Below are 14,855 nucleotides of genomic sequence, written 5' to 3' on the forward strand. Positions count from 1 at the left end.
AGGTTCCTAGACTTGTTTGCATCTCTGCATGTAATCATACCATTCATCAAGGTAATTCAACAAATGCCTGCATTCATCAAGTATATGAAGGAACTTCTTCCCAAGAAAAGCTCACTCAAAGGAGGCCAGACTATAGTGATGAACAAGGAATGTAGTGCCCTTATTCAACCTGAATTGCCTACAAAAAGAAGAGACCCAGGGAGTTTTCACATTCTTTGTGCCATAGGTGAAACTATGTTCGATAGAGCACTATGTGATTTGGGGGCCAGCATCAACTTACTGCCCTTATCCCTGGTGAAGAGGCTGCAGATCAATGAGATAATGCCCACAGATGTAATCATCAGGCTGGCTGACAAAACTCAAAAGCAAGTAATAGGAGTGGTGGAAAATGTGTTGCTAAAGGTTGGGAAATACTTTCTCCCAACAGACTTTGTCATCCTGGACATGGAAGAGAGTCACACTCACCTAATCATATTGGGAAGACCATTCCTAGCTACGGCCAGAGCACTTATCGATGTAGAGAAAGGGGAACTAATATTGAGAATCCATGATGAACGACTCAGCTTCAATGTTTTCAAACTCTCACAAGAAACAGATCAAGAGGACAAGGAACTCAGCACAAATGATAATGAGACACTGAAGGAGGAAACAAGCACTAAAGCACAGCCACTTCATGCTGAGATCCCCTTAATAGATAAACAAGAAAAACAGCAATTGCCACAGCTCAAGGAAAAGTTGGAGGAACCTAAACCTCTAGAGGTAGGTGAAGACAGGATCACAACTCCTTGGAAAAAGGAGGTCACCAAGGGGAAGACAACTTCAAAAGAAACAAAGAAGAAGGTACCAAGGAGGTGGAGGAACAAGAAGATCCCTACGGAAGACTTCTCTCCAGGGGATAGAGTTGTCTCAACTTACTTCCCAGATATTCCCCCTAATCTCCCTACTGTACCATCTCAGTTACCCAAGGTCTTCACTATCAACAGAGTTCTTTCCTTGGAACATGTGGAGATCATTGATCCAACCAATGGATATAAATCCACAGCAAGAGGGGAGGACTTTAAGCACTACCAACCACCCTGATGAAGGAAAAAAGGAAAAGAAAAGGAGCATTAAAAGGGATAGATTGGACAACCAAACAAAGAAGGTTCGGACACCATAAAATGAGGGGATAGACACTTGTTCTAAAAAGGGAATACATCGGAAAATGTTGCCATGCAACATTGAAAAATGGCACCCCTAGAAGACCGAGCAATCCCCATCATAAAGTGATGATCCTTGTCTTCTAGCCATGCATAACCCCAACCGTCCATCAAGTGACCACTTCATCAATCTACACCCTCCATTCTCTCACAACTTCTCTATATAAACGACCCTTGTCTATACTACCCTTCATTGTCATCACACACCCTTCACCACTCTTCCTTTCAGTACAAGACACCCTCTATCCGATTATAAACATTCCTCCCCTCACTATCTTCATTGCCATAAAACCCTAAACAACCAAAAGTCTCCACATCCTTACCACCTTCACATATTAACTATCATTCATGGCATCTTCGGGTTCTAAAAGAAGGAAGGGAAAGGAACCCATGGAAGAAACCCATATGATGAAAGGAGATTTAGAAGCTTGCATCATGCATTGCAATACGGGTGGATGGTTGATAAGGAAATCATTTATGAGCTGGGATTTCAAGTTATAGAGACTGAGTACCCCAAAATCACAGAGAAGATAGAAAGGAGAAGATGGGAGCTCCTCACTGACCCGGTCATTAAGGTGAATGCAAATCTCATAAGAGAATTTTATGCAAATGCGGTTCGATATGATAAGAAGGATGAGTCTTACACAAGCTTTGTGAGAGGAAAGATGGTGGACTTTGGTCCCATGAGTGTCATGAGGGCATTGAAGCTACGGTCTATACAATTTGAAGAAGAAAGCTATCACTCAAGATTGGACAACCCCAATTATGACCAGATGCTGCAAGATATTTGTGTACCAGGAGCTGATTGGGAAAGGGGTGCGGGAAATAACCCAAAGTTCATCAAGCGAACAGATCTCACTCCTGAAGACAAGGGGTGGTTTGAGCTAGTGAGAAGGTCTATTCTCCCAGCTGCAAACAACTCGGAGGTGAATGTCAAGAGAGCCACAATGGTGCACTGTATACTGAAGGGAGAAGAAATCAAGGTTCATGAACTCATAGCTGAAGGTATTAGAAAGATGGCAGAGAAAAGAGACTCAAGAGGAACGTTAGGTTACCCCAGCACTATTTACCGAATATGCAAGAAAGCTGGGGTAGTTTTTGAAGATGAGAACCCCATGTGGATAAAGGAAGGCATCCCAATAACTGTACGAAGGATGAAAGCTGCAGCATCCCCTTTGCCTCAGCGGAAGCAAAGGAAGAAAACAGCCCCTCAAGTAGTGGAAGGACAAGTCTTAGAGGGTCAAGCACAACAGACCTTGGACATGCACCAATTGCAGAAGGCCATTGATAGCTTGTCTAGACAATATTTGGAAAGCCAAGGAGCACAGAAAGAGCTTCAACTACAGATGATGGGGCAGCAAGAGGAAACACTTTCAAGATGGATGACTCAGCAAGGTGAGTGGCAGAGGCAAATGATAGAACAGCAACTAAGTCAAGTACAACAATGGGGAGAAACATTCAACAGGATGGAACAAAGGCAAAACGAGCAACAAGAATCTACCCAGAGGCTAATCAACATCCAAGCACATCAAGGGGCGCACATACATAAGATGCATCGAAGACAAATAGAACAGGCAGAACTATTGGACGAGCAAAGGGCATTCGCAGAAGGAGTTTACATGAGCGAAATAGGACATCATATAAACACTCAAGCCAGGCTCGGTTACTTAGTGGGACAGCTGCGAATATTGCATCTAGGAATAGCCAAGTATGACGAAATGAAGGATGAATTAGCACGAAAGGAAAGACAAAGGGTGGAAGAGAGTCATGAGTCAGTGAGGAAGGCACTTGAGGATTGGAAGCAAGCAAGATTGGCACGGATGCGAGGAAATGCAAGAGGAAAAGAGCATGGACATCCACAACAGTAAAAGGTGGTGGAGTTCCGTCTTTGTTCCATCTTTCTCTATGTTTTAAATAAGGAAGATCTTGTATGAAATAGAACTTGCTTCCATGTTATGTTTAAACCTTTTTCAATTATGTCTTTTAGGTTTTTGGTATTGAAGAAAGTCTATGTGTGCTAGTCTTTATGTCACTGCATCCTCCTTAACTTTCTTGTAAGCTTGCCCCTTTAAATCAAATGAAAAAGAGAATGTTTATGTTTCAAAAGACCAAAGTAGAGTTCATAATGTGGAAGTGCATTCATGAATCTTTGGGGTAGTCATAAGTTAGCTAAGTTGGTTCAACCACAAGGCTAGGAGGACAACTATCTATCTTGAATACTTGACTTTGGATATACCCTTGAGACTAAGTTAATAACAAGATCCTAATAAGAGAAAAGGAAAAGAACAATGGAAGTGAAAAACAAAAGAAAAAGAGTAAGAAATAAGGCTAGGCACCAATAGTTTGAACCTTCAAACAAGTATCTGTGGTGCTCCTGTGTGAGGGATCTACTTGGATGAATAAGCTCTCAGGGGTGCTTTATGACTTGGTAACTTAGGTTAACTAACCTGGGATTATCAGCTGAAAATCCACTATCAAGAGTAACCCTCACTACAGAGCATTTAGTAACCCAAAGAGGTGCTGGACACCAAGGTCTCAAGAAAAGAAAATAAATAAACTATATGCCTGTGGTGTGTATGTATGGGGGAGAGACTTGAGGGAGTAAGTCCTTAGGGGTGCTTCAACACCTAGCACCTTGAACCAACTGGTTCGGGAGTGTTGGCTGAAAGCTTATCTTAAAGAGTTACCCCCTTACAGAACACTTAGCCTAAATAATACAAATAACCCTTGAAATAACAATAAAAGGATCAATGAATAAAAGTCTCATGGGATATAAACAAAGTAAGTGTTTAGGGACATGATAAAAGTTTGAAAGCCAGTCATGGAATGAACCTAAGTTGCTATGCATGAAACCACCATAAAATCAATAACATGACTTCCACAAGAATGACTCATTCCTCTGGATATTCCATTCATCATTCTCTTGTTTCAGTACTTGCTTAGGGACAAGCAAGCTTTAAGTTTGGTGTTGTGATGCCAGGGCATCTTGGCCAATTTCACTGACCTTTTCTTTACTGTTTTTAGGGTAGTTTCATGCATTTCTTTAGGAAATAAGCTAGTTTTGGGTAGATATTCACCTACACCTTGATTCAAGCATACATTGTGCATTTTACATTATTTCATGAGGATTTTGCATGAATTTAGTGACAAATTGTATGCTGCATTACCCATGACTTGGACTAGAACTTTGATGCATTCTATTGCTTGATTTCAGGACCAAAGGAAGCAAAGAAAGGGAGGTAACTTGCAAAGTTAATGAGATAAGTGATTGCCAATAACACTCTCAAAGCCATCATTGCCCACGTTAGTGACACTTAACATTGTCACTAACGTTGGCAAACACTCATGAGTGGCCACGTTAGAGCCCATGTTAACCTAGTTAACGTGGCCTCTAATGCTAAAGGGGGAAGAGAAGCCAACGTTAGTGACATTCAACATTGTCACTAACGTTGGGATGGCTAAGAATGGCCATGTTAGAAACCACGTTAACCTAGTTAACGTGGGCTCTAACGTAAGGCAAAGGGGTACATTAGAACGTTAATGAAAATGTTAAGTGTCACTAACGTTCTCGAAGGTTGGCAAGGCCACGTTAGAAGCCACGTTAACCTAGTTAACGTGGGCTCTAACGTAAGGCAAAGGGGTACATTAGAACGTTAATGAAAATGTTAAGTGTCACTAACGTTCTCGAACTTATACTTTCACTAAATGTTAACACCCCTAACGCCCTGAGCTAAAGTCTCTGCCCACTTAGCACTTTCTCTCTGCAAGTAAAGCCAAGCCCAAATGAAGAAAAGAACTACTTCAAACTCAGAATACAAAGGCCCAAGACTTGAAGAGCCAACTAGAAGCTGAGAGAAATAGTATATATAGGAGTAGCTTTGAATTGTTAAGGAGTTCTGGAGGCTGGAAAAAGAGAACTACTCTCTGTATTTTATTTTTCTCTATAATTTCTAGTTTTATGATGTATTCTCCATCTTTGTTTTCATTTTCAAGAGCTATGAACAACTAAACCCCTTTCATTGGGTTGGGGAGTTCTGTTGTAATTTGATGGATCAATACTATTTTTCATTATTCTTCTTCTATCTTTTCTCTTGATTTTACTTGAAAGCTTTCGATCTTCATCCAATTGAGTAGTTATCTTGGAAGAGAAGCTATTCAAACTTGGATCTCTTTTGAACCTTGAAAGAGGAATGAAGAGATCAAGCTAGAAATGCTTTCTCATGCTGGACCAAATTGGGTTTGGATGGGTATGTGACTATAACCCTCTCAATACTTGATTTGGGAAATGCATGTGGTATAATCAGTGACCATACTTCATCTCTTCTCATGAGCAATTGACCAAGGAATTGGCTATTGATCAAGATTTGAGAGATTGAATTGTAAGAAATTGTAATTCAATCACTTAAGATTGCCAAGGAGATCAATGAGTGCATTGATTGAGGAAGAGATGAAAATGAACTTGATCCGGAGAATTGCAACATCTCCTAAGCCCAATGAACTCCCCATCTCTGATCTTACCCATTCTCTTTAATTTCTGCCATTTACTTTTATGAGCAAATCTCCTATTCCCATTTACAATTCTGCAATTTATTTTCAGTCATTTACTTCCAGTCCTTTAATTCTAGCATTTACTTTTCTGTTATTTACATTTCCGCCATTTTATCTTCTGCAACTCTCAACCCAAATTCTGGATTCGCTCAACTAGAACATTCTTCTAATTAAAGTTGCTTGATCAATCAATCCCTGTGGGATTCGACCTCACTCTATTGTGAGTTTTTACTTGACGACAAATTCGGTACACTTGCCGAAGGGAGATTTGTTGAGAGACAAGTTTTCCGTGCATCAGCACTTCCCCTAAAATTCGGACTTAGCCACCCTTATGGGTTCCCTCTTTCTCAACAAATCACCAGCCCTTTTATCAGCAGTTTTCACAACAACAGAATCTCAGTAATCATTTCATCATAAATCAGTTTAATAATCGACATCCTAACATTATTTAAAATCAGAGTTTTCATAAACCGTTCTTTAAAGGTAGATCAGTCCAGCCTCAAGAATTCATAACTAATATTCCAAACACCATCCTTTCATATTTCTAGTTATTTTTAAAGTTATTTAGTTATTAGCAAAGTTACTATTTTAATTCTAAAGATCATGCTTCAAGAAAATAGTTCAGTAGTCAACCTTCAATCCTTTAACCGTCCTCAAAACCAACTCTAGTTAAACTTAAATCAACAATAATAACCAACTTGACATAATCGACTAAAATCGGAATTTCCAGCAATTCTAAAATAATCAAAAAACCAATAACAATCACAGCCTCCAACCAAAGTAAATCTCATCAATTAATTACTCATGACAACGAAGCCAGTCAATATCTCATCCATAACCCAAACTCAATTCACATCCGCATCCAATTTCAATCATAACTCGGAGCAATCACCACAACTAACTTTTCTCATATACATTTCATTCAATAATTAGCTTATCATATTTCAATTTAATAAGTAATATTAAATGAATCACCACTTACAGCCATATTTCAACCAATTCCAACCCATCACAAGTTCATTTCACAGCCATTCCAATATATTAAAATTCCAATCCAATATCAAATAATTCAAAATAACTCATTCAAGATTAGAATCTCAGCCAACTCATCACAGAAATCAGTAATTCAAAGTACAATTCACACCCAGATTTCAACCAATTCAGCAATATCACATAAGATCAGAATTTCCAACAAATCCATCAAAATTAGAAAACCAATATCAGTCACAGCATTAACCGAAATTAATCTTGTCAAGTTAATTACTCATGATAACAAAACCCAGTGACATTCTCCGCCATAACCTAAACTCAATAAACTAACTGAAACACCAGAATATCATCTCAATATCAAACTTAATCCAAATTTGACAACCTCAAACCAAGCTTATTCCTATCAATTAATCATATTTATGAATTATTTGCAATTACTCACTAAACCTCATTGGCATTCATAAGTTAAAACTGTTAATTTTGAAATAAATCCCCTACCTCAATTAGTCGAAACCGTCGAATTTAAACACAACGATCCCTTTCTTTTTCCCAGTTTACAACAGCCAATGCGGCCGGAACAGCAGCAGCAGCAGCCTCACTTCTTCTGGGGCAGCAATAATAATGACAATCGCGCCTATCCCAATCATCTCTATAGCGGTGACATCAGTGGTTCCGGATAAGGACGATAATACTAAACAGAGACATTAACATATACTATTGTAATCAAAACAAAATATGGTAGAGAAATAGATTCGGGAAACAGAGCATGAGCAAGAGTGTTACAGTTTCAAGAATGGAATTGGGAATGCAGTGGAAGCTACTGTCGAGCAATAGCAGTGGCGCTTCCCTTCAAGCTTGATGGTAATTGAACTGTGACGGCGAGGTTTCCTTCAACGGCAATGGTGACAATGGCGTGCGGCGTTGGCGTCGAAGATTCCAGTGCAGCGACGAGAATGAAGCTTCTTCTCGGTCAGTGGCTCACAGCTCGCAGTTCCCTCTCAACGTCTCTCTCTCATCTCTGTTCCATAGCAGCGACCTTAACTGGTGCCAGCGGCGGACTTCACTCACGGCTATAGGGACGGCTCGGACAACAGCGACGGCACACGACGGCGTGCAACGACAACACCAAATCCCTCTCTGCGCGACTTTGACTCTATGCCTCCCCCTTTCTTCGACTCGGACCTGACGACGGACTCCAAGGCGGCGGCAAGAAGCTCGACGACGTTTGGTCTCCATAGTGACGGCGGTGAGACGCTGGTGATGGCGAGCTAGACAGCGGCTGGGTGCGACGATGGAGTCTCCTTCAACGGCAAGCACGGGCTTTCTCTCTCTCCAGCGGCAGCGGCTCCGACCACACCAGCGACAGCGACGCATGGGTTAACGACGACGGCTCCATGGAACGGTGGTGACGGCACAGGCAAGATGCGGCAGTGGCGGCGAACTGGATGGCGTAGAGTACGGCTCCTCCTTCTCCGATTCCAAGTCCTCTGTTCTCCCTTTCTATTTTTCTGAGTTCCTTTCTTTTTTTTGTGTTAGTGTTTAGGATGAAAGGGGGTGGGGCAGCGTTCAGAGGCTAGGGAAAGGGAAAAAATTAGGGTTAGGGTTTTTGGGAATTAGGGTTTAGATTCGATTTAGAATTTTATGTTTAGGAATTAAGGATTTTATAAAAGAATATGGATAGATATGAATAGATATTTTGATAAAATTGGAGGGTAGAGTAATTTTAAAATCAAGTATACTCTATTAAAAATATTTAGGAACATTATTTATCATCATATTACTAAGTTCAATTAATTATTTCTAATTTAAAATACAAAATAAATATATTAATCGCATTTTTATAAAATATAGTTTAACTCAATATTAGTTATTCAAATTAAATAATATAACTTCTCATTATTTTTCTATCTCCAAAACTTTAATTTCAAATTGTAAAATAACTAATAATAAAAATTGTACAAAAATATTAATTGACTTAAACTTAAAGTATTTATAAATATCAATCTAATCATTTCTAATAAAATAATTTCTGAGAGTTCAAATTAACAACATAATTCATTCAAAATAGAATTTATTTAAATTAAATTATACAATTCTTTCTTATTTTTCAATTATCAAAATTATAATTTCAATCATACCAAATATCTAATAAAGATTATATAAAAATTCTAATTAATTTAAACTCCAATTATCATGAAACTCCATTTAATTACCTTTAGTAAAATAATTTTCTTAAAATAAAATTATCAACAAATAAAATAAATCACAAATAACTATTTTATTTGATTTTCAAAAACTAGGGTTGTTACACGTTTGAACTCTCAAAACACCATTTTCTGTTTTTCTGACTAAGCCAATCACTCAATCATTGTTGCTTGATCCATCAATCCTCGTGGGATCCACCCTCATTCACTTGAGGTACTACTTGGTATGACCTGGTGCACTTGCCGGTTAGTTTGTGGTTGTAAATTCCGCACCATGTTTTTGGCGCCGTTGCCGGAGATTGACTGTGATTAACAACTATTAGTTATTTGATTGCTTAGATTAGGTATTTTAGTTTTAATTTTTTTTAATTGTTGCTTTATTATTTTCGAAAATTAGTACTAGTATTTTTCCTTAATTTCTAAAATTAAGTTTGGTGTTACCTAGTTAATTTTATTTTAATTTTTTCGTTTAATTTTCCTGATATTTTTGAATTTTTCTAGCTTTCTATTGATCATTATTTTCGAATTTTTCTTGTATTAAGTAGTAAGTATTTTATTTTATTTCTTTACACATGTTACCTCATTGGAAATTTTCTGCACTTTGACGTAGAGAGTTCCATCTTTTCTTGTCTTCTGTCTGTTTATGAGCAGGAACAGGGACAAGGAACCTCTATTAGACTTTGATCCTGAACTTGAAAGGACCTTGAGGCGGCATTAGCAACAAGCAAGAGTTTACGAGGCTGCAGAGTCCACTATGGATCATAATAATGCTGCTAATACCAATGTGGCAAATCCAGTTGGGAATGAGCAACCTAGAAGAGTGCTTGGCTCTTACACTGCTCCTAATGCATATTTATATGGCAAAAGTATTGTGGTGCCTTCTATAGCTACAAACAACTTTGAACTGAAGCCACAGCTAGTTACTCTTGTGCAACAGAATTGCCAATATCATGGGCTCCCTCAGGAAGATCCAAATAAATTTATCTTTGATTTTCTGCAGATTTGTGATATAGTGAAGACCAATGGAGTGAATCCTGAGGTATACAAACTCATGCTCTTTCCATTTGCTGTGAAGGATAGAGCAAAGCTGTGGTTAGATTTTCAACCTAAGGAGAGTCTGGATACTTGGGACAAGGTGATCACTGGATTTTTGACTAAATTTTTCCCACCTCAAAAGCTAACTACGCTAAGGGTGGAGGTTCAAACCTTCAGATAGAAGGATGGTGAGACCCTTTATGAAGCTTGGGAAAGATTCAAGCTACTGACTAGGCAATGCCCTCCGGACATGTTCTCTAAATGGAATCAGCTGGATATCTTTTATAAGGGCTTATGTGAAATGTCCAAGATGCGCTTAGATAATTCTGCAGGTTGTTCTTTACACAGGAAGAATATACCAGAGGAGACTACTGAGCTTATTGAGTTGGTTGCTAACAACCAATATTTATACTCCTCCAACAGGAATATTGTGAACTCTGAGACCCCTCAGAAGAAAGGTGTTTTGGAAGTGGAAGCAGTTGATGCTCTTCTTTCTCAGAACAAGCTTCTGTCTCAGCAAATATATTAATTACTCAACGGTTGAGTGGAATGCAAGTTTTAGCTATCAACACTCAGAATACACCTCAAGAGATCTCTTATGACATGACAGGTAATTTTATGCAAAATGAGAATTATGATCATGCTCAATGTTCTTCTGAATAGGTCAATTACATAGGGCATGCTCCTAGAAACCCCAATAATGATCCATATGCTAAGATCTATAATCAGGAGTGGAGAAATCACCCAAATCTGGGGTGGAGAGAGTAACCTCAGAGACTACAGAATTTTAATAATAATTCTCAGGGCAATTTTCAGCAGAATAATTTTAATAACCACCAGTTTCAGTCATCTCAGCAAGCAACTCCTCAGTCTCAGAAGACTACTGATTTGAAAGCACTAATGGCGAGTTTTATACATGAAACCAGAACATCAATCAAGAACTTGGAGATTTAAATGGGTCAATTAGCCACAAAAGTTAATAAAATTGATCAGAGGACCATTAATAGCCTTCCTGGCAACACAATTCCAAATCCAAGAGAGGAGTGCAAGGCTATAACCTTGATAAGTGGACAAGTGGCAAGCACGAAAGCACAAGTTAATGAGGAGCCAGTTGAAAAAGAAGCTCCAGAGGAGAAGAAAAAGGAAATAGAACACACCCCTCCTAGGCATGCAGATAATCTATTCCCAGTCTCTCTTGACACTCATCCTACATTTCCTAAGGTGCCCGAGTACAAGTCTAAAATGCTATATCCTCAGAGACTTCAAAAGGAGACCAAGGACAAGCAGGTTTTAAAGTTCTCGGAAGTCTTCAGAAAGTTGTGATGAATAGATTTTTTGACGGTTTAGAATTCACAAATGATTTCTCGTTGTAAGTATAGTTTCTAAACCAGCAAATAATCCTTTCATACAAAAGATTGTTTGTCACAAGTACAAAACCCCTAAATTTATAAACCGAAGTATTCGAACCTCGGGTCGTTCTCCCTAGGAATTGCAATAAAGTGTTTTGTTATTGGTTATGAGGTATGTTTTGGGGTTTTTGGGATAAGAGACATGAAAGATAAATGACAAGGAAGTAAACTAATGTCTAAAAAAGATCTTGGCAAGGTTTGGTGGTCAAGGATCTCTATCCCTATCACTAACCATAACATGAGAATTAGCAAGGATCAATCCCATTAAGTCATCCTCTAACTAGTAGTAAAAGAAAGTCAAATGAGCTATATCAATCCAAGTCCATAAGTCCTAGTTCTCCACCAATTCAATTAGTGAGATCTAGAGTTAATGGCTCCCAATCATCAATTACTTGGACATTAGTAACTCAAGAGTTCCTAAGTTACCTTCCCAAGCCAAGAGCATAAAATTCTACTCTAAAATCCAACCAAGCATTTCATCAAATACTTAGAAGGCATAAAAGGAAAGCATAGTAAAATTTCAAGGAAAGTAAATCTACACTACTCAATTACAAGGAATTAAACAACAACAAATCAAATGAACAATAAAGGAACATGAATCATAAATTGCATTAGAAGGAAATAAAAGAAACAAAAGTGCATCAACATAAGAGTAGAGAATTACAAGAATTAAATGCTAAACTAGAGAGAAGAGGTGTAGAAGAAGAACAATTACAAAAGGAAAAGTAAATCAAAGCATGAAATTAATCTAGATCTAAGAAATTCTAATCTAGATCTAACCTAATCCTAATCCTAGAGAGAAGTGAGAGCTTCTCTCTCTAAAACTAACTTTCCCTCCAAAACTAAACTAATTATGACTAGATGTGTCATCCCTCTTCAATCCTTGGGTTAAATAGCATCAGAAATGAGTTGGATTGGGCCCACAAGGATTCTAAAATCGCTGGCCATGAGTTGCATTAAGTGAATCATGTGCAACCATCGATATGTACAAGTACAGTGTGCGTGCGTACCCCTAAACACGATGAAACTATGGCAAATATTATATCATTTCGAAGCTTGGGATGTTAGCTTTCCAACGCAACTAGAACCGCCTCATTTGGATCTCTGTACCTCATGTTATGGTTGATTAAGTGCGAAGAGGTCGAGCTTGACAGCTTTGCGATTCCTTCATTTCTTCATGAGTTCTCCATTTCTACATGCTTTTTCTTCATTCCCTCAATCCAATCCTTGTCTTCTAAACCTGAAATCACTTAACAAACATATCAAGGCATCTAATGGAATCAAGGTGAATTAAATTTAGCTATTTTAAGATCCAAAAAGCATGTTTTCACTCTTAAGCACAATTAAAGGAGAATAACAAAAACCATGCTATTTCATTGGATAAATGTGGGAGAAGGCGATAAAATCCTCTAAATTCAACACAAGATAAACCTTAAAAATGGGGTTTATTAACCTCCCCACACTTAAACAATAGCATGTGCTCATGCTAAACCAAGAAGGATAAGAGAAAGGGTATGGACATTTATTCAATGTAACCTATCTATATGCATCCTATCTAAATGAATGCAACTAAATACAAAATGATTCTACCTACTTGGTTAAAAATAAATGAATCCTCCAAGAGCATGTATAAACGGGTAGGGCTAAGGTCATATGACGACTCATGAATCCTACCAATTTAAATATAAAAATGAAGTTCAAGTAGACTTGCAAGAAGAAAGCTCATGAAAGCCAGGAATCAAGGAATTGAGCATCGAACCCTCACCGGAAGTGTTTGCACTCTAGTCGCTCAAGTGTGTAGGGTCGATTCTCTCAATTCTCTCCTAATCATGCTTTCCAAGATTTGTTTTTCATCTAACAATCAATATTTATTTCATGCATGCATACAACTATCATGAGGACTTTTCATAGGTTGTAATGGGGCTAGGGTTAAGGTGATACATATTTGGTTAAGTGGACTTGAAATTTGAATCTTTGATTACCTTGAACTTCTCACTTAACCTATATAGCAACCTATACAATTCTAAACAAACCTAACTACCCATTCTTCATTTTTTCACATACTCATGCATTTTTTTTTTCATTTCACAACACACACGCATTGATCTTTATTGAACTTTACTTTTGGGCATTTTGTCCCCTTTTTATTACTTTTCTTTTCCTCTTTTTTTTTTTCTTTCTTTTTTTTCTTTTTCTTTTGATATCTACATATATTTTTTTCTTTATTCTTATTTTCTCATTTTTTTCTTTTTGCAATAAAGTATATACAAAAGTATCAATGCATATAGTTTTACATTTAATTAACACATGAGTATGGACCCAATTCCCAAATATAGAAATATAAAACAAAAACACCCTTTTATCCCAACCAATGTCCCAAGTTTCCCACACTTGAATGATACTCACACTCACTAGCCTAAGCTAATCAAAGATCCAAATAAATGACAATTATTGTTTTTCGCCTTAGGCTTGTAATGTGCTAAAATTAAGAATAAGTGGGTTAATCGTAAGCTCAAAGTTGGCTAACAATGGAAGACAAAAGGTAAGGCTATTTGGGTAAGTGAGCTAAATGAAATGATGGCCTCAATCATATAAGTGCATGAATACAAGGAATAATGGACATAAAGAATCAAACAAATCAAAGATTACAATCATAGAAAGAGAATAATGCACACAAGAAGGAAAAATAAGTGGTTATAAGATGTAACCATGTCATTAGGCTCAAATCTCACAAGCTTATATTCTTAGCTCAAAAACCATGTTCCAGAATAAATTCTTTCGAGCAAGTTCAACCAAAATTTTTTTTTATTTCAAATTGGTAGGGTGCCCTAAAACAGTTTCTTGGAAAAGAAATCATCATCCTAACCAAGTAGTCCTAATAAGAAAGAAATGGTAAAAATATGTACAAATTCTAACTAACATGCAACCTATCATGTAATGCAACAACTAATCTAACACTGGTGTTGAAAAAGAAAATTGTTACCTATGGAGATCGGTCAGACGACCTCCCCACACTTAAAGATTGCACCGTCCTCGGTGCATGCAAAGAAAAGCAAGGTGGATGGGTTGCTACAACTGATGAGTTCCGTCAAAAGATTGTGCGGATGACTTATTTGGTGCCCCATTTAGTAACTTTTCCTTTTCCTTCTTTCTTGGTGGCCAACCTAAAAGGAGAGAAAAAGAAAGAAAATTAAGCCTATAATAAAGATATCAAAGCAAATAGAACATAGGTGGGGGCTAATGCCAAATAAAAGTAGGGTTCTCTACTACATGGTAGCTACAACATGTGAGTGAGAAAACAATGTAAGCTAAGGCATATCATTAGGCTTGAGGCAAGAGTAAAGTCAAAGCATGAAGAGCATATCGAGCATCAAGTTCAAATAAAAATTGATACAAACAAGATTAGTGATAGGCATGAGACATTTGGTTCCATCCTAACCCAATGATAATGAGGCACAAGAACAAAGAGT

General features: G+C 37.7%; 1 long non-coding RNA gene across 1 annotated transcript in view; it reads right to left on the reverse strand.

The window, feature by feature from the left end:
* The window catches only part of LOC110270651, a 13,293-nt gene extending 5,735 nt beyond the window's left edge, over positions 1 to 7,558 (reverse strand). Inside the window, exons 1-2 of the long non-coding RNA XR_002360290.1 lie at positions 7,521 to 7,558; positions 7,236 to 7,428 (exon numbers count right to left, since the gene is read on the reverse strand). This is a non-coding gene — a long non-coding RNA (uncharacterized LOC110270651). The remainder of the gene's footprint in view (positions 1 to 7,235; positions 7,429 to 7,520) is intronic.

This window comes from Arachis ipaensis, chromosome B04, assembly GCF_000816755.2.
Source record: "Arachis ipaensis cultivar K30076 chromosome B04, Araip1.1, whole genome shotgun sequence".
In the NCBI taxonomy this organism is placed as follows: domain Eukaryota; kingdom Viridiplantae; phylum Streptophyta; class Magnoliopsida; order Fabales; family Fabaceae; genus Arachis; species Arachis ipaensis.